The 19,160-nt window shown below is 52.6% G+C and overlaps 1 protein-coding gene across 1 annotated transcript in view; it reads left to right on the forward strand.

The window, feature by feature from the left end:
* Positions 1 to 11,315: 11,315 nt before the first annotated feature.
* DNAH6 (dynein axonemal heavy chain 6) overlaps positions 11,316 to 19,160 on the forward strand; it is a 386,479-nt gene continuing 378,634 nt past the window's right edge. The window contains exon 1 of the mRNA XM_040324272.1: positions 11,316 to 11,402. The gene's annotated coding sequence lies outside the window, so the exon portion shown is untranslated. The remainder of the gene's footprint in view (positions 11,403 to 19,160) is intronic.

A 19,160-nucleotide genomic window follows, 5' to 3' on the forward strand; every position in this document is an offset into this window, starting at 1 on the left:
CTTATCAACACTGATGACATCATTGGTTGTCAGGCAGCTAGAAGATTGAAATGGTGCACAATAAAAACCTGTGCCGGCTGACTTGATCCACCTGCTGAGGTATACATTTTTGGGCAATTTTTTGACATTTTGCCAAGGCACCCATGAAGAAACCTCAGAGCACCCCAGGGTACCTGGGCACCCTGGATGAAAAAGGCTGATCTAGAGAGCAAAAGATCAGTGGCACAGCCATTTGGACGGGTGAACACGCGTTCTCTTCTTTACAGGGGAACCCTTATGTTCCACTTTATAATGCTGCTACAGGGTTGCTTGAATAATCAAAGAGTAAAGACAACAGTTCCTGCAGGACTTAGATCTTCATGTTATCATTAATTCTAATTGCACATGCCTGTCAGGTTCGTCAAAAGGCACTTCAAGCGGAACTAAGGGCTTGTTTACACTAGTGGTTGGGGAGGGGGCATGAATGTGCGATGCCAGCGGCTCGCTCCCACTGTGACCAGGGGCAGACTGACCATTCGGGTACTCGGGCACTGCTCGAGGGCCCCATACCACTAGGGGGCCCCATCAGGTTTGCCAGGCTCAGTAAAACCATGGACAGTATGTAAAAATCTGTGTTTTTTTTACATCTGTCCCTGATATGTCCGATACCGACATGCTTTTGATGTGAAAATCCTGAGATTTTAGTTCCCCGCCTCCCATAATCTTCTATTGCCCGGGGGCCCCATGAGTTGTCAGTCAGCCCCTGACTGTGACTTTACACAGTGGGTGCCGATAAGGCGGGAACCGTGATGTCAGCTGACACTCGCCATTCATTTGGTACAGAGGCAGAATGCCAGCCTGCCTATGTAAACAAGACAGGTTGCCGTTCTGTCAATAGGGAAGGCAGGGATTCTGTGTTCCTGCAAAGCAGGGACAAGGATCCATGTCTTTACCCTAGTAAAAGCATCTCAAACACTGTACAAAAACACAGGCTAGGCACACAGTTAACCCTTTGATCGCCCCTGATGTTAACCCCTTCCCAGCCAGTGTCATTAGGACAGTGACAATGCATTTTTAGCACTGATCACTGTATTAGTGTCACTGGTTCTCAAAAAAGTGGCAGTTAGTGTCCGATTTGTCTGCCACAATATCGCAGTCCCACTATAAGTCGTTGCCATTACCAGTAAAAAAAAAAAAAAAATCCATAAATATATCCCATAGTTTGTAGATGCTTTAGCTTTTGCACAAACACATCAATATACGCTTATTGGGATTTTTTATTTTTTTTACCAAAAATATGTAGCAGAATACACATTGGCCTAAACTGATGAAGAAATTCGATTTTTTTTTTAATTTATTGGATGTGTTTTAGGCCTGGTTCCCACCTATGCATTTTTTGTGCTTTTTTTGCTTTTTATCGATTTGCACTACAGTTCATTTAACATGGTTCCCTATGGAACACGTTCTGTAGTACAAATATGCAAAATGCAAAAAGCTCTAAAAATGCATAAGTGTGAATCAGGCCTTATAGCAAAAAGTAATTTTTTTGTTTATAGCGCAAAAAATTAAAACCGCAGAGGTGATCAAATACCACGAAAAAGCTCTATTTGTGGGGGAAAAAAATATAATTTGTATTTGGGTACAGCGCTTCTCGATCGCGCATTTGTCAGGTAAAGTAATGCAGAGCCGTATCACAAAGAATGGCCTAGTCGCGGAGGGGGAAAATCTTCCGGAGCTGAAGTAGGGCTTGTTTACGGGGCGATTATATGCTGTGGCCTCGATGCTTTGCTTTGTGGCCACCAGCGGCGGTGCGTCCATAAAGGGTGCAGGAGCTCCACCCCCTCTCTCCTGCACCGCTCTATAACCATAGATATATTCATGCATTGCATATTCAGATGTCCAGCCCCTTTTCGGGCACCTGAATTACAGCGGTGTGGGTGTTTTTTGGAAGCGCCTGATTAGAGCCATAAGCTCTTATAGGCGCCCAAAAATGTGAACAGCGGGCGCAATGCTGGGCATTCGCTGTTCACTCAGCTGTGTGTTAGCAAAGCGAAGGAATTTGCTTTGCTAACACTGAATCCGCCTCTCAGCCAATCAGGTTATCGGGTCTGTTACCGGTCCCCTGATTGGCTGAAATGTCAGGCGTTGTGACTGGACGCCTGAGAGAGAACGGAAGAAGACATGGAGGACGCGCAGGACACCGCCGCTGACCTGCTGCGAGACAGGTAAGCGCCGGGCAGCATCTGATGGGGCAGAGTAGCGGTAATTAATTGGCACACTGGCAGCTTCTGATGTGGCACAGTAGCGGCAATTGATGGGCACACTGGCAGCATCTGATGGGGCACAGTAGCGGAAATTGATGGGCACACTGGCAGCATCTGATGGGGCACAGTAAGGACAATTGATGGGCACACTGTCAGCATTTGATGGGCACAGTGGCTGCGTTTGATGGCACAGTGGTGGCAATTTATGGGTACAGTGGCTGCGTTTGTTGGAACAGTAGCTGTGTTTGATGGGCACAGTGGCTGAATTTGATCGTTTTTTTTTTCAGTTTGTTTGCGCCCCCCCAAAAATGTTGAGCACCAGTGGCCACTGGTGGCCACCTGTCCCTTTTAGCAACCTATTCAAGTGAAAATTGGGTCTCTCTGCAAGCGCCCCAAAACCGTGATGAAGGGGTAAAGCAGTTTGCCTCACAACTGACAATTTTTTGTCAGTGAAGTCACATATTTTAATACAGTACCTGTAAACAGGGGTCAAGTCCTGGGAAAAAAAGTGTGGGAACTCACCCAAGATTCCCCACCTCAAAAATACAAAAAAAGTGTGTGTGTGTCTATATATCAGGACAAGACATTGTACTGCCTGGGCCCAGGAATGAAGTGCTGCCCCCGACTCCAAAAAAAAAAATCTTGCCCTCCAAAAGGCCCCCACATTAATTATTTTATATCATTACAATTAAAATCCAAATAAAATTTATCAGTAAGTCAGATTTACATGCAACAGTAATGGTGGGGTTCAGACACAGGCAGCGGTGGTAGGGAGGGGGTTTAGACACATGCAGTGGTGGTATGGGGGTTTAGACACAGGCAGGGGTGGTAGGGAGGGGGTTAGACACAGCCAGGGGTGGTAGGGAGGGGGGTTAAGCACAGCCAGGGGTGGTAGGGAGGGGGGGTTAAACACAGCCAGGGGTGGTAGGCAGGGGGTTAGACACAGGCAGGGGTGGTAGGGAGGGGGGTTAGACCCAGCCATCGGTGGTAGGGAGGGGGGTTAAACACAGCCAGGGGTGGTAGGGAGGGGTGTTAGACACAGCCAGGGGTGGTAGGGAGGGTTGTTAGACACAGCCAGGGGTGGTAGGGAGGGGGTTAAACACAGCCAGGGGTGGTAGGGAGGGGGGGTTAGACACAGCCATGGGTGGTAGGGAGGGGTGTTAGACACAGCCAGGGGTGGTAGGGAGGGGGGGTTAGACGCAGCCATGGGTGGTAGGGAGGGGTGTTAGACACAGCAAGGGGTGGTAGGGATGGGGGATAAACACAGCCAGGGGTGGTAAGGAGGGGTTAGACACAGGCAGGGGTGGTAGGGAGGGGGTTAGGCACAGCCAGGGGTGGTAGGGAGGGGGTTAGACACAGCAAGGGGTGGTAGGGATGGGGGATAAACACAGCCAGGGGTGGTAAGGAGGGGTTAGACACAGGCAGGGGTGGTAGGGAGGGGGTTAGACACAGCCAGGGGTGGTAGGGAGGGGGTTAGACACAGCCAGGGGTGGTAGGGAGGGGGGTTAGACACAGCCAGGGGTGGTAGGGAGGGGGGTTAGACACAGCCATGGGTGGTAGGGAGGGGTGTTAGACACAGCCAGGGGTGGAAGGGAGGGTTGTTAGACACAGCCAGGGGTGGTAGGGTGGGGGGTTAAACACAGCCATGCGTGGTAGGGAGGGGGTTAGACACAGCCATGGGTGGTAGGGAGGGGGTTAGACACAGCCATGGGTGGTAGGGAGGGGGGTTAGACACAGCCAGGGGTGGTAGGGGGGGTTAGACACAGCCAGGGGTGGTAGGGAGGGGGTTTGGACACAGCCAGGGGTGGTAGGGAGGGGGTTAGACACAGCCATGGGTGGTAGGGAGGTGGGTTAGACACAGCCAGGGGTGGTAGGGAGGGGGGTTAGACACAGCCAGGGGTGGTAGGGAGGGGGGGTTAGACGCAGCCATGGGTGGTAGGGAGGGGTGTTAGACACAGCCAGGGGTGGTAGGGAGGGGGGTAGACACAGCCAGGGGTGGTAGGGAGGGGTTAAACACAGCCAGGGGTGGTAGGGAGGGGGTTAGGCACAGCCAGGGGTGGTAGGGAGGGGGTTAGACACAGCAAGGGGTGGTAGGGATGGGGGATAAACACAGGCAGGGGTGGTAGGGAGGGGTTAGACACAGGCAGGGGTGGTAGGGAGGGGGTTAGACACAGCCAGGGGTGGTAGGGAGGGGGGTTAGACACAGCCAGGGGTGGTAGGGAGGGGGGTTAGACACAGCCATGGGTGGTAAGGAGGGGTGTTAGACACAGCCAGGGGTGGAAGGGATGGTTGTTAGACACAGCCAGGGGTGGTAGGGAGGGGGATTAAACACAGCCATGGGTGGTAGGGAGGGGGTTAGACACAGCCATGGGTGGTAGGGAGGGGGTTAGACACAGCCATGGGTGGTAGGGAGGGGGGTTAGACACAGCCAGGGGTGGTAGGGGGGGGTTAGACACAGCCAGGGGTGGTAGGGAGGTGGGTTAGACACAGCCAGGGGTGGTAGGGAGGGGGATTAGACACAGCCATGGGTGGTAGGGAGGGGTGTTAGACACAGCCATGGGAGCAATTTGTCAGGGGGGAGCAGTTTCTTGGGGAGCAGTGTGTCAGGTGGGGGAGCAGTGTGTCTGGTGAGAGAGCAGTTTCTTGAGGAGCAGTGTGTCAGGTGGGGAGCAGTGTGTCAGGTGGGGGAGCAGTGTGTCAGGTGGGGGAGCAGTTTTTTGGGCAGCAGTGTGTCAGGTGAGGAAGCAGTTTTTTGGGGAGCAGTGTGTCAGGTGAGGGAGCAGTTTCTTGGGGAGCAGTTTGTCAGGTGGGGGAGCAGTGTGTCAGGTGGGGAGCAGTGTGTCAGGTGAGGGAGCAGTTTCTTGGGGAGTAGTGTGTCAGGTGGGGAGCAGTGTGTCAGGTGGGGGAGCAGTGTGTCAGGTGGGGGAGCAGTTTCTTGGGGAGCAGTGTGTCAGGTGAGGGAGCAGTTTCTTGGGGAGCAGTGTGTCAGGTAAGGGAGCAGTTTCTTGGGGAGCAGTGTGTTAGGTGGGGGAGCAGTTTTTTGGGGAGCAGTGTGTCAGGTGGGGAGCAGTGTGTCAGGTGGGGGAGCAGTGTGACAGGTGGGGGAGCAGTGTGACAGGTGGGGGAGCAGTGTGTCAGGTGTGGGACCAGTGTGTCAGGTGGGGGAGCAGTGTGTCAGGTGGGGGGGGGGAGTTTCTTGGGGAGCACTGTGTCAGGTGGGGGAGCAGTATGTCAGGTGGGGGAGCAGTTTCTTGGGGAGCAGTGTGTCAGGTGGGGGAGCAGTTTCTTGGGGAGCAGTGTGTCAGGTGGGGGAGCAGTGTGTCAGGTGGGGGGGGGAGTTTCTTGGGGAGCAGTGTGTCAGGTGGGGGGGGGGCAGTTTCTTGGGGAGCACTGTATCAGGTGGGGGAGTAGTGTGTCAGGTGAGGGAGCAGTTTCTTGGGGAGCAGTGTGTCAGGTGGGGGGGCAGTTTCTTGGGGAGCACTGTATCAGGTGAGGGAGCAGTTTCTTGGGGAGCAGTGTGTCAGGTGGGGGAGCAGTGTGTCAGGTGGGGAGCAGTGTGTCAGGTGAGGGAGCAGTGTGTCAGGTGAGGGAGCAGTTTCTTGGGGAGCAGTGTGTCAGGTGGGGAGCAGTGTGTTAGGTGGGGGAGCAGTGTGTCAGGTGGGGGAGCAGTTTCTTGGGGAGCAGTGTGTCAGGTGGGGAGCAGTGTGTCAGGTGGGGAGCAGTGTGTCAGGTGGGGAGCAGTGTGTCAGGTGGGGGAGCAGTTTCTTGGGGAGCAGTGTGTCAGGTGGGGGAGCAGTGTGTCAGGTGGGGGAGCAGTTTCTTGGGGAGCAGTGTGTCAGGTGAGGGAGCAGTTTCTTGGGGAGCAGTGTGTCAGGTGAGGGAGCAGTGTGTCAGGTGGGGGAGCAGTTTCTTGGGGAGCAGTGTGTCAGGTGGGGGAGCAGTGTGTCAGGTGGGGAGCAGTGTGTCAGGTGGGGGAGCAGTGTGTCAGGTGGGGGAGCAGTTTCTTGGGGAGCAGTGTGTCAGGTGGGGGGGCAGTTTCTTGGGGAGCAGTGTGTCAGGTGGGGAGCAGTGTGTCAGGTGGGGGAGCAGTGTGTCAGGTGGGGAGCAGTTTCTTGGGGAGCAGTGTGTCAGGTGGGGAGCAGTGTGTCAGGTGGGGGAGCAGTTTCTTGGGGAGCAGTGTGTCAGGTGGGGAGCAGTGTGTCAGGTGGGGGAGCAGTGTGTCAGGTGGGGGAGCAGTGTGTCAGGTGGGGAGCAGTGTGTCAGGTGGGGGAGCACTTTCTTGGGGAGCAGTGTGTCAGGTGGGGGAGCAGTTTCTTGGGGAGCAGTGTGTCAGGTGGGGGAGCAGTGTGTCAGGTGGGGGAGCAGTGTGTCAGGTGGGGGAGCAGTGTGTCAGGTGGGGGAGCAGTTTCTTGGGGAGCAGTGTGTCAGGTGGGGGAGCAGTGTGTCAGGTGGGGGAGCAGTGTGTCAGGTGGGGGAGCAGTGTGTCAGGTGGGGGAGCACTTTCTTGGGGAGCAGTGTGTCAGTTGGGGGAGCAGTTTCTTGGGGAGCAGTGTGTCAGGTGGGGAGCAGTGTGTCAGGTGGGGGAGCAGTGTGTCAGGTGGGGGAGCACTTTCTTGGGGAGCAGTGTGTCAGGTGGGGAGCAGTGTGTCAGGTGGGGGAGCACTTTCTTGGGGAGCAGTGTGTCAGGTGGGGAGCAGTGTGTCAGGTGGGGGAGCAGTTTCTTGGGGAGCAGTGTGTCAGGTGGGGGAGCAGTGTGTCAGGTGGGGAGCAGTGTGTCAGGTGGGGGAGCAGTGTGTCAGGTGGGGAGCAGTTTCTTGGGGAGCAGTGTGTCAGGTGGGGAGCAGTGTGTCAGGTGGGGGAGCAGTGTGTCAGGTGGGGGAGCAGTGTGTCAGGTGGGGGAGCAGTTTCTTGGGGAGCAGTGTGTCAGGTGGGGGAGCAGTTTCTTGGGGAGCAGTGTGTCAGGTGGGGGAGCAGTGTGTCAGGTGGGGGAGCAGTGTGTCAGGTGGGGGAGCAGTTTCTTGGGGAGCAGTGTGTCAGGTGGGGGAGCAGTTTCTTGGGGAGCAGTGTGTCAGGTGGGGGAGCAGTTTCTTGGGGAGCAGTGTGTCAGGTGGGGGAGCAGTGTGTCAGGTGGGGGAGCAGTGTGTCAGGTGGGGGAGCACTTTCTTGGGGAGCAGTGTGTCAGTTGGGGGAGCAGTTTCTTGGGGAGCAGTGTGTCAGGTGGGGGAGCAGTGTGTCAGGTGGGGGAGCAGTTTCTTGGGGAGCAGTGTGTCAGGTGGGGGAGCAGTGTGTCAGGTGGGGGAGCAGTGTGTCAGGTGGGGGAGCAGTTTCTTGGGGAGCAGTGTGTCAGGTGGGGGAGCAGTTTCTTGGGGAGCAGTGTGTCAGGTGGGGGAGCAGTTTCTTGGGGAGCAGTGTGTCAGGTGGGGGAGCAGTGTGTCAGGTGGGGGAGCAGTGTGTCAGGTGGGGGAGCACTTTCTTGGGGAGCAGTGTGTCAGTTGGGGGAGCAGTTTCTTGGGGAGCAGTGTGTCAGGTGGGGAGCAGTGTGTCAGGTGGGGAGCAGTGTGTCAGGTGGGGGAGCAGTGTGTCAGGTGGGGGAGCACTTTCTTGGGGAGCAGTGTGTCAGGTGGGGAGCAGTGTGTCAGGTGGGGGAGCACTTTCTTGGGGAGCAGTGTGTCAGGTGGGAGCAGTGTGTCAGGTGGGGGAGCACTTTCTTGGGGAGCAGTGTGTCAGGTGGGGAGCAGTGTGTCAGGTGGGGGAGCACTTTCTTGGGGAGCAGTGTGTCAGGTGGGGAGCAGTGTGTCAGGTGGGGGAGCAGTTTCTTGGGGAGCAGTGTGTCAGGTGGGGAGCAGTGTGTCAGGTGGGGGAGCAGTGTGTCAGGTGGGGAGCAGTGTGTCAGGTGGGGAGCAGTGTGTCAGGTGGGGGAGCAGTTTCTTGGGGAGCAGTGTGTCAGGTGGGGGAGCAGTGTGTCAGGTGGGGGAGCAGTGTGTCAGGTGGGGGAGCAGTTTCTTGGGGAGCAGTGTGTCAGGTGGGGGAGCAGTTTCTTGGGGAGCAGTGTGTCAGGTGGGGGAGCAGTGTGTCAGGTGGGGGAGCAGTGTGTCAGGTGGGGGAGCACTTTCTTGGGGAGCAGTGTGTCAGGTGGGGGAGCAGTTTCTTGGGGAGCAGTGTGTCAGGTGGGGAGCAGTGTGTCAGGTGGGGGAGCACTTTCTTGGGGAGCAGTGTGTCAGGTGGGGGAGCACTTTCTTGGGGAGCAGTGTGTCAGGTGGGGAGCAGTGTGTCAGGTGGGGGAGCAGTTTCTTGGGGAGCAGTGTGTCAGGTGGGGAGCAGTGTGTCAGGTGGGGGAGCACTTTCTTGGGGAGCAGTGTGTCAGGTGGGGAGCAGTGTGTCAGGTGGGGGAGCACTTTCTTGGGGAGCAGTGTGTCAGGTGGGGAGCAGTGTGTCAGGTGGGGGAGCAGTTTCTTGGGGAGCAGTGTGTCAGGTGGGGGAGCAGTGTGTCAGGTGGGGAGCAGTGTGTCAGGTGGGGGAGCAGTGTGTCAGGTGGGGAGCAGTTTCTTGGGGAGCAGTGTGTCAGGTGGGGAGCAGTGTGTCAGGTGGGGGAGCAGTGTGTCAGGTGGGGAGCAGTGTGTCAGGTGGGGGAGCAGTTTCTTGGGGAGCAGTGTGTCAGGTGGGGGAGCAGTTTCTTGGGGAGCAGTGTGTCAGGTGGGGGAGCAGTGTGTCAGGTGGGGGAGCAGTGTGTCAGGTGGGGGAGCAGTTTCTTGGGGAGCAGTGTGTCAGGTGGGGGAGCAGTTTCTTGGGGAGCAGTGTGTCAGGTGGGGGAGCAGTTTCTTGGGGAGCAGTGTGTCAGGTGGGGGAGCAGTGTGTCAGGTGGGGGAGCAGTTTCTTGGGGAGCAGTGTGTCAGGTGGGGGAGCAGTGTGTCAGGTGGGGGAGCAGTGTGTCAGGTGGGGGAGCAGTTTCTTGGGGAGCAGTGTGTCAGGTGGGGGAGCAGTTTCTTGGGGAGCAGTGTGTCAGGTGGGGGAGCAGTTTCTTGGGGAGCAGTGTGTCAGGTGGGGGAGCAGTGTGTCAGGTGGGGGAGCAGTGTGTCAGGTGGGGGAGCACTTTCTTGGGGAGCAGTGTGTCAGTTGGGGGAGCAGTTTCTTGGGGAGCAGTGTGTCAGGTGGGGAGCAGTGTGTCAGGTGGGGAGCAGTGTGTCAGGTGGGGGAGCAGTGTGTCAGGTGGGGGAGCACTTTCTTGGGGAGCAGTGTGTCAGGTGGGGAGCAGTGTGTCAGGTGGGGGAGCACTTTCTTGGGGAGCAGTGTGTCAGGTGGGAGCAGTGTGTCAGGTGGGGGAGCACTTTCTTGGGGAGCAGTGTGTCAGGTGGGGAGCAGTGTGTCAGGTGGGGGAGCACTTTCTTGGGGAGCAGTGTGTCAGGTGGGGAGCAGTGTGTCAGGTGGGGGAGCAGTTTCTTGGGGAGCAGTGTGTCAGGTGGGGAGCAGTGTGTCAGGTGGGGGAGCAGTGTGTCAGGTGGGGAGCAGTGTGTCAGGTGGGGAGCAGTGTGTCAGGTGGGGGAGCAGTTTCTTGGGGAGCAGTGTGTCAGGTGGGGGAGCAGTGTGTCAGGTGGGGGAGCAGTGTGTCAGGTGGGGGAGCAGTTTCTTGGGGAGCAGTGTGTCAGGTGGGGGAGCAGTTTCTTGGGGAGCAGTGTGTCAGGTGGGGGAGCAGTGTGTCAGGTGGGGGAGCAGTGTGTCAGGTGGGGGAGCACTTTCTTGGGGAGCAGTGTGTCAGTTGGGGGAGCAGTTTCTTGGGGAGCAGTGTGTCAGGTGGGGAGCAGTGTGTCAGGTGGGGGAGCACTTTCTTGGGGAGCAGTGTGTCAGGTGGGGGAGCACTTTCTTGGGGAGCAGTGTGTCAGGTGGGGAGCAGTGTGTCAGGTGGGGGAGCACTTTCTTGGGGAGCAGTGTGTCAGGTGGGGAGCAGTGTGTCAGGTGGGGGAGCACTTTCTTGGGGAGCAGTGTGTCAGGTGGGGAGCAGTGTGTCAGGTGGGGGAGCACTTTCTTGGGGAGCAGTGTGTCAGGTGGGGAGCAGTGTGTCAGGTGGGGGAGCAGTTTCTTGGGGAGCAGTGTGTCAGGTGGGGGAGCAGTGTGTCAGGTGGGGAGCAGTGTGTCAGGTGGGGGAGCAGTGTGTCAGGTGGGGAGCAGTTTCTTGGGGAGCAGTGTGTCAGGTGGGGAGCAGTGTGTCAGGTGGGGGAGCAGTGTGTCAGGTGGGGAGCAGTGTGTCAGGTGGGGGAGCAGTTTCTTGGGGAGCAGTGTGTCAGGTGGGGGAGCAGTTTCTTGGGGAGCAGTGTGTCAGGTGGGGGAGCAGTGTGTCAGGTGGGGGAGCAGTGTGTCAGGTGGGGGAGCAGTTTCTTGGGGAGCAGTGTGTCAGGTGGGGGAGCAGTTTCTTGGGGAGCAGTGTGTCAGGTGGGGGAGCAGTTTCTTGGGGAGCAGTGTGTCAGGTGGGGGAGCAGTGTGTCAGGTGGGGGAGCAGTGTGTCAGTTGGGGGAGCAGTTTCTTGGGGAGCAGTGTGTCAGGTGGGGGAGCAGTGTGTCAGGTGGGGGAGCAGTTTCTTGGGGAGCAGTGTGTCAGGTGGGGGAGCAGTGTGTCAGGTGGGGGAGCAGTGTGTCAGGTGGGGGAGCAGTTTCTTGGGGAGCAGTGTGTCAGGTGGGGGAGCAGTTTCTTGGGGAGCAGTGTGTCAGGTGGGGAGCACTTTCTTGGGGAGCAGTGTGACCAGTAACCTATAATGCACAGCTACACACAGCTCGCCTTCCCCCCAGCAGCTGCAGCACTGCCTCGCACAGCTCTCCCTCACCTCCTCACGTAAATCCTGTTTGTCTTGTGTAAGTGTAAAACGCATAACAGACTAGTGTCTTATACTCTGCCATGAGAGTGAATGTCAGTGAATTTGGTCTTATTGCCCTTGCCATATGTAATGTATACATTTACACCGGCAGGCAGGTCTGTGTGACAGATCATCGCCCTATTTCAGGGTGGATCTGTACGGGGATCCGTAGCTAGCATTTACAGAGCTTCACCCTGGTAACTGGGCAGGCTAAACTCCGCCCACCTCGGTCCCAGTGTACGGAGACAAGCTGCTGTTGCTAGGCAACTGTAAACACTCTCGGGACCTGGAAAACTGTGTTAGTTTCTGGCCGTTCGGTAAGTCTCTCCCTCCATTGCATAGAATGTTTAATAAAACATGTATGTGCCTATTATTTTTCTGTCATGTCAGTAAGAGAGACAGCGAATATAGTCCTTCTGTATGGATTTGAAACCTGTTTAAAGATTAGAGTTAGGGATATGTATAAATTTGATGATACACTATACAATCTGACTGTATAATCTCCTTTATATCTGCCATCAAATATGTAGCACAAGCACCTGCCTGATTTAATTAAAAGCGTATGGATTTTTTTCCGATTATCATCCTATGACACAGTTTTGGTAAATCGAAAGGAAGTTCTGAAGAAATTGTATAACCAGATTGTATAGTGTATGGCAGGCTTTAGGTATGCAATCTAGTTTAAGGCTGGGTTTGCACCATCGCCGCAGCAGGAGACCGTCTCAGTTCCAATTTCAGCAGAAATTTTGGGCTGAAGTCGAGCCTGAAATGGACCAGAAGACGCACTGTGCAAATTTGCGCTGCTGTCAACCAAATCCAGTGACACGGGGGCAGAGTCATTCTGTCTGTGTCAGTGGATGCATCAGCAGGACTCGGAAGCGTGCCTACAAAGGTGCCCCCATGGAAAGCGGCTCTACATGGGGGCACTCGAGAAGAGGAGGAGCCAGGAGCGCCACTGGGGGACCCCAGAAGAGGAGGATCGGGGCCACTCCGTGTAAAACCCTAGTACAGAGCAGGTATGTATAACATGTTTGTTATTTAAAAAAAACACACCTTTACAATTCCTTCAAGAGTTGTTTCACACCACAAAAACGCACCCCAGATCCATTCCGGATACATTTCTGCATGCGCGATTTTGACTAATTCCGGTTCGTTTTTGATGCGTTTCCGGGTGCATTCCAGATGCTTTTTTTCTTCTCTGGGTACTTTTTTTTCTCGGGGTACTAAGATTTGTAGGTAAAGTTGATCCAGGGAAAATCTGATTGCCTCTCGGGGGATCAGGAAGGAATTTTTTCCCCTGCTGTAGCAAATTGGATCATGCTCTGCTGGGATTTTTTCGCCTTCCTCTGGATCAACTGTGGGTATAGAATTGGGTATATGGGATTGTATTATATGTTTTATTTTATTTATTTATTGTTTTATGGTTGAACAAGATGGACTTTTGTATTTTTTTAACCTGTCTAACTATGTAACTAGGGGCCAGATCCACAGACGAAGTACGCCGGTGTATCTACTGATACGCCGGCGTACTTTCAAATTTCCCGCGTCGTATCGTTGTTTTGAATCCTCAAAACAAGATACAACGGCTTCTGGGTTAGATCCGACAGGTGTACGTCTTCGTCCGCCTTCGGATCTAAGATGCAATACTTTGGCGTCCGCTGGGTGGCGTTTTCCGTGTCGGGTATGCAAATTAGCGATTTACGACGATCCACGAACGTACGCGCGGCTGTCGCATTTTCTAACGTCGTCTGTAGTCGGCTTTTTCCGGTGTATAGTTAAAGCTGGTGTTTTTCGGGGTATAAATAGACTTGCCATGTTAAGTATGGCCAACGTTCCCGCGTCGAAACTTGAACTTTTTTTTGCGTAAGTCGTCCGTGAATAGGGATGGATGTAACTCTTGTCTAAGTTCAAAAAATGACGTTGTTGCGACGTCATTTTGCGCAAAGCACGGTGGGAAATTTCTTGACGACGCATGCGCATTTCATTCGGCGCGGGGATGCGCTTCATTTAAATGAAACCTGCCCCCAACCCGCCCAATTTCAAATCCGCCGCCAGAAATACACTACGCCGCCGTAACTTACGGCGCGAAATCGCTGAGGATTCGAAAATGCGCCAGGTAAGGTACGGCGGCGTAGTGTATCTCTGATACGCTGCGCCATTCTACATGTATGTGGATCTGGCCCTATGTAACTATGGTAATGGCAGGTTCTAACAGTATCTGTATAAAAAACAATAGTAGTAGTATAACTATAACACACATACGTTGTGTAACCCAGCGAGTGATAGAGCGCAGTAAGCGCATGCCAGAGGGGTCTAGGTGGTGACTTTAGGCCATATTTCCCATTTTTGGTGAAATGTGGTACCAGTAAGGGAATTTATAGTAAGTAGGTGTTGTTCATATGTATCATTTTGTTGGACCAAAGATGTCACTTCAGTAACGTTTAGGGAGGCATCTGATCTCCATTTCTGAAGAACTACTAGACCGGGGGTCTGGTGCGTTTTTCATGTGTTCCAGTGCATTCTGGTGCATTTTTGATGCGTTGCACTGCACTTTTTTTTTTTTTGGAATTGTAACGCCCTGGAACTGACCGCATTGGAGTGAACTATTCCATTGGAATATAACCTACCTTCCGTGCATTTTTGATGTAGAAAAAAAAAAAACACCGGACTGTATGTGGTGTGAACTGGCCCTAAATCAGGTAAAATGTGAATATAAATATGTACATTTTTTTTTAGAAAATTGAAGTCCTGCTAGATCACATCAGGTTGGTCCCTTGTGCAGTTATAGCTATGTAAAACCTTAAAAATAATTGTCTATATTGTTTAACCACTTGCGTCATATGACTTTCACTGCTTCCCGGACCTATAGGGGGCGCGTGCACCTGCCGTGTGACTCGGGAGACGATGCGCGTGCCCGGCGGCTGCGATGTTTGCCGGGCACCCGCAATTCCTCGGTAACAGAGCAGAACCGTGGATCTCTGTGTGTAAAAACACAGATCCACGTCCTGTCAGGTGAGAGGAGACCAATCCATGTGTTCCCAGCACAGAGGAACACCGATCAGTCTCCTTCCCTTGTGAGTCCCCTCTCCCTACAGTTAGAATCACTCCCTAGGTAACACATTTAACCCCTTGATCGCCCCTAGTGTTAACCCTTTCCCTGCCATTGACATTTATACAGTAATCAGTGCATTTTCATAGCACTGATCGCTGTATAAATGTGAATGGTCCCAAAATAGTGTCAGTTGTGTCTGATGTGTCCACCGCAATATCGCAGTAACGATAAAAATCGCAGATCGCCGCCATTACTAGTAAAAAAAATAATAATAAAAATGACCAAAATTGGAGTATAGCCTCATGTAGAAGATAAATAAAAACTATAACATCGTACCATCATCCAAATTAATGTAGAAGAGAGGAAGGGTGGGGGCAAAAGAATAGTTGCTGAAGCTAGACTTAGGGGCATGCCCACCCAAATGTTGGTGGACTATCTCGGTACTGATAAGGAAGAATAAAAGCAGTTGCATTAAAAAGGATTTATTACAGATAAAAAATTACAAGACAATCATACAAATCAAAGATTGGACGAAATCTCTATTAGTTTCTGGGGATACCGCTTCTTCAGGAGAGCCAATCCGATGAGTAATAAAACAGGTGCGGACGCGGGCCGCCCAAATAGTTCCCCCCGCGGCAGACATGGGGGATCTCATCCTGGTGGTTAGTTAGGCAGTGCGAGGACTGACGTGGGTTGCAGTGCCCTGGGGACTCCTATGGGTGCCTATCAATTAGAGTCCATGCATTACCATGCATTCCCTGTCACCAATGTGGTTACCTCCGTGGTTGACACTATAATGGTTAGTTACCAGTGACACTGGATATAGCACCCCCCCATGACCCTTTAGGCACTCGCGCCAGCCAGCCAGGGCTGTCTTATTAAGAGGGCACACCTGGGCACTGCCCAGGGGCCCCAGCTGCATGGGGGGCCCCTGCACTTTCCCCAAAGCAGCTGGTCCTTGAGCCCACGCTGCCCCAACATTGGGGGCCCCATGATGTGGTGGATACACAGGGAAGACAGGTGGTGCGGTGCGGTGCAGAACAATACCTATTGTTTCACAGCCAGCAGGGAGAGGCAGGGCCGGAGTGCCAGTGATGCTCTGACCCTTCCCCATGCAGCTTGAATACTCGGGACTCAAAGGCTGTGGTGTAGGAGCTGGAGTGGGAACTGCTGAGTCGGCAGCACTGAGAGCCCACCTGCGGAAGTAGCATTGTGGATGGTGTCATGGTAAGCCCAGCTGTCCAGCACTGTTTGCATCTAAAAGCTTGGAATGCCCGGAGGGATGCTCCCTCTTCTGCCTGCTTGATTGGTATAGGTGAGTGCAGTGCTGGAGGTGGGCACAGAGCCAAAAGTTTACATGCACTGTATCTCCACTGGAAAAGGGGGTACTACATGGATGTAATAATGGTGCTGCGGGATATCAAGGGTGTATGGGGGAAAACAATGCTGAGGGGGATCTGGGGTGTATAGGGGGTAGCAATGTTTGGGGTAGTTGGGTGGCTATAGTGCTAGAGGTATCAGGGATGTAGAGAGGCCACAGTGTAGGGGATATCAGGGATGTAGTGGCGGTCACAATACAAGGGGTATCTTATGGTATTAGGGTTTTTAGGGTTTTTAATTTGCGTTGTATTTCTGCTTTGAGTTCCTGGGGACCATTTTGTACATTATTTTTAAACCAGGTTTAAAGAGAAGTGTGCGAATCTAAAATAATAAACATTCATATTCTCCTAGATGGCCATCTCTACACTAATAGGTAGATTCAGGTACGGCGGCGTATTAGTGAGTCGGCGTAGCGTATCGTATTTACGCTACGCCGCCGTAAGTCAGAGAGGCAAGTGCTGTATTCACAAAGCACTTGCCTCCTAAGTTACGGCGGTGTAGCGTAAATGGGCCGGCCTAAGCGCGCCTAATTCAAATGAGGGGGTGTGTTTTATGTAAATTACTCGTGACCTGACGTGATTGACGTTTTTTACGAACGGCGCATGCGCCGTCCGTGGACATATGCCAGTGTGCATTGCTCCAAAGTACGCCGCAAGGACGTATTGGTTTTGACGTGAACGTAAATTACATCCAGCCCCATTCACGGACGACTTACGCAAACGACGTACATTTTTCAAATTTCGACGCATTGACTAGGCCAGCTATTTGTTCGACTAACTTTATGCCGGGAATCGCCTTACGTAAAGGGCGTATCTTTACTGCGACGGGCAAGCGTACCTTCGTGAATCGGCGTATCTCACTGATTTACGCATTCTAGGCGTAAATCAGCTTTCACGCCCCTATCGGCCGTCGGAACTAGACAGCTAAGATACGACAGCGCAAGCCGTCATATCTTAGCTAGGTTTAAGTGTATCTCAGTTTAAGAATACACTTAAACATACGACGGCTTAGATTCCGAGTTACGACGGCGTATCTACTGATACGCCGGCGTAACTCTTTGTGAATCTGGCTATAAGATCTGAGCTAACAAAGACTGCTGATGGCTCAGTTCTAATGCCGCGTACACACAATCATTTTTCGGCTTGTAAAAAAACAGAAAATGTATTATCAAATACTTACCGTAATTTTCCTTTCCTGAAAGGCCCCATGGCAGCATACGTGTGGGTTGACCCCGCCTCCATAACTACCCAATAGGACCCCTCCCTATAAATTTAAGCTGTGGGCTCTCAGCTGTGTTCCGTAACTAGCCTACTCCAAGCATTGGGAGGGACTGCTATGGAGCCTTTCAGGAAAGGAAAATTACGGTAAGTATTTGATAATAAATTTTCAGTTTTCCTGACATGCTCCATGGCAGCATACGTGTGGGAAATAACTCGCCAAACAAACCCGGCGGGCAAAATGCTGAGTCAAGAAAATAAATTAATTTAACACTGTCAACTGACAGCACTTGTAAATTAAAATTCAGTGAGGATAAAGCAGACAGTTCAACACAATAGTGGGAAACAAAGCGTATTAATAGATGACCATGAAGTCGCTCTGCATATAACTTCAGGTGAGACATGACGTGAGGCTGCCCAAGAAGTCGAAATGCTCCAGGTTGAGTGCGCAGTAACTGCCTCTGGAGGAGCCAAGCCCTTGGCTTTGTATGCCCTCTGGATGGTCTGAACTATCCAAGCTGCAAAGGATCTGATTGAGGCCCGTTTTGCTTTTGTTCTTTCTATGAAGAAAAAAATGAAAAGAAAATCTGTTTGTCTGAAAGATTCTGTCATTTCCAGATATTGACTTAATGTGTGCCCCATATCAAGGGGATGAATACTTTGATCTTCGGATAACCCGAAAGTGGGCAGTACAATTTCCTGATTTTCATGAAAAATGTATGTAACTTTAGGATTTGAGCCCAGCATAGGAATTAATATTGCTCTATCTGGAAAGAAGGTCAAGAATGGTTCTTTTGAACCCAAATTTTCGGATTTCAGAGACTCTTTTAGCTGAAGTGACCGCTACTAGAAAGACGGTCTTGAGAGTAAGATCCTTAGCTGATAATAGTTTATCCGGATCAGAGCTGATCATGGTAAGATAGCCCAGGACAAGAGGCAGATCCCATTTGGGGAACCTTGGTTTTCTCTGGGGTCTAAGCCGGATGGCATCCTTGAACTGGTGAACCAAGGGATGATTGGCCCAAGAGATTCCAGTAAATGCAGAGATGGCTGAGATTTGTACTCAGAGTGAACTGATTGCTAAAGGCAAGTCCAAACCTGTTTGTAAAAAAAAAACCTGAATATATCTTGGACTTCTGGGGAACTGCAAGGGTTAGTTCTGGAAGACATGTGATCTGTGAATTTTGATCAGATACGCTCGTAAACTTTGTTAGTACTATTTCTTCTAGCGTTAAGAAGAGTTGTAGGCATGAATCTGAGCCTGGGGTTGCTGTTGAAGACCCAGGTGTGGCCTGAAGAGACCGTCTTGATGGTCCAAAAATCTCAAATTGAGGCCGCCCAATTTCAGAAAGACTTTTCAGTAGACTCCTGATTACTAGGAGTACTCTTAGTTTGCTTCTTGAAAGAAGACTGTCTGGATTTCCAGGGCCTTGAAAATTCACGACCAGGCCTGTAGCTGCATGCTTCCCTTGTGCTCTGAAATAAATGTGTTTCTGATTTAGTAAACGCCTGTCCTGAGGGAGGGACCACGACTTACCACCTGTGGCCCGGGAAATGGCAGTATCAAGTTTATTGCCAAAGCGAGAGGAGCCCTCAAAGGGAATGCGGCACCAAACTTGCTTTGAAGCTGGATCCGCCGATCAGGGACGAAGCCATAAGCCACGGCGGGCAGTAACCGCTGACAACATTCCTCGAACCACTAGGAAGTTGCAGGTCAGTGTATGCAGGTCAGTGTAGTCAGGTCAGTGTGGTCAGGTCAGTGTGGTCAGGTCAGTGTAGTCAGGTCAGTGTAGTCAGGTCAGTGTAGTCAGGTCAGTGTAGTCAGGTCAGTGTAGTCAGGTCAGTGTAGTCAGGTCAGTGTAGTCAGGTCAGTGTTAGTGTATGCAGGTTATGTCAGTGTGTGTACTGACACACACACACACACACACGTAGGTCTGGGTATGTGTCAGGTAGGTCACCCTGCGCCACTCCACCGGCCGGCTTGGCTTCGGGCTGAAGCCCCTGGTCTTTTTGACACCTAGCAACACCCCTGCTCCCACTGTGTCAAATAACAGGGGAGTAGTCGGGCAGGGGCACGCACCCGAATCCCTAAGCCTAGGTTCACACTGTAGCAATATGAGAACCAGTGCGATTCCAGCGCCGGTTCCCGCATCGCATCTCCCCCACAGGCAGTTCACGCTGCCCTCTGCGAACTGCTGCAGGTGTCGAAACAATGTTAATGACACCCCAAGATTGGTTTGCAGATTGCAGTGCGAACTGTGGATTCGGACAGGAATCGGATCACATGAGTGAGAACACACGAACATGCGATCTGATTCTAGTGTGGGGGAAAAAAAAGTCCCTGAATCTTTTTTGTGCAAATCCAATGCAAGTTCAGCCATACAACTGTATAGCTGAACTCCTATTGCAGACACCGCATGTGATCG

This window comes from Rana temporaria, chromosome 1 (assembly GCF_905171775.1).
Source record: "Rana temporaria chromosome 1, aRanTem1.1, whole genome shotgun sequence".
NCBI lineage: Eukaryota > Metazoa > Chordata > Amphibia > Anura > Ranidae > Rana > Rana temporaria.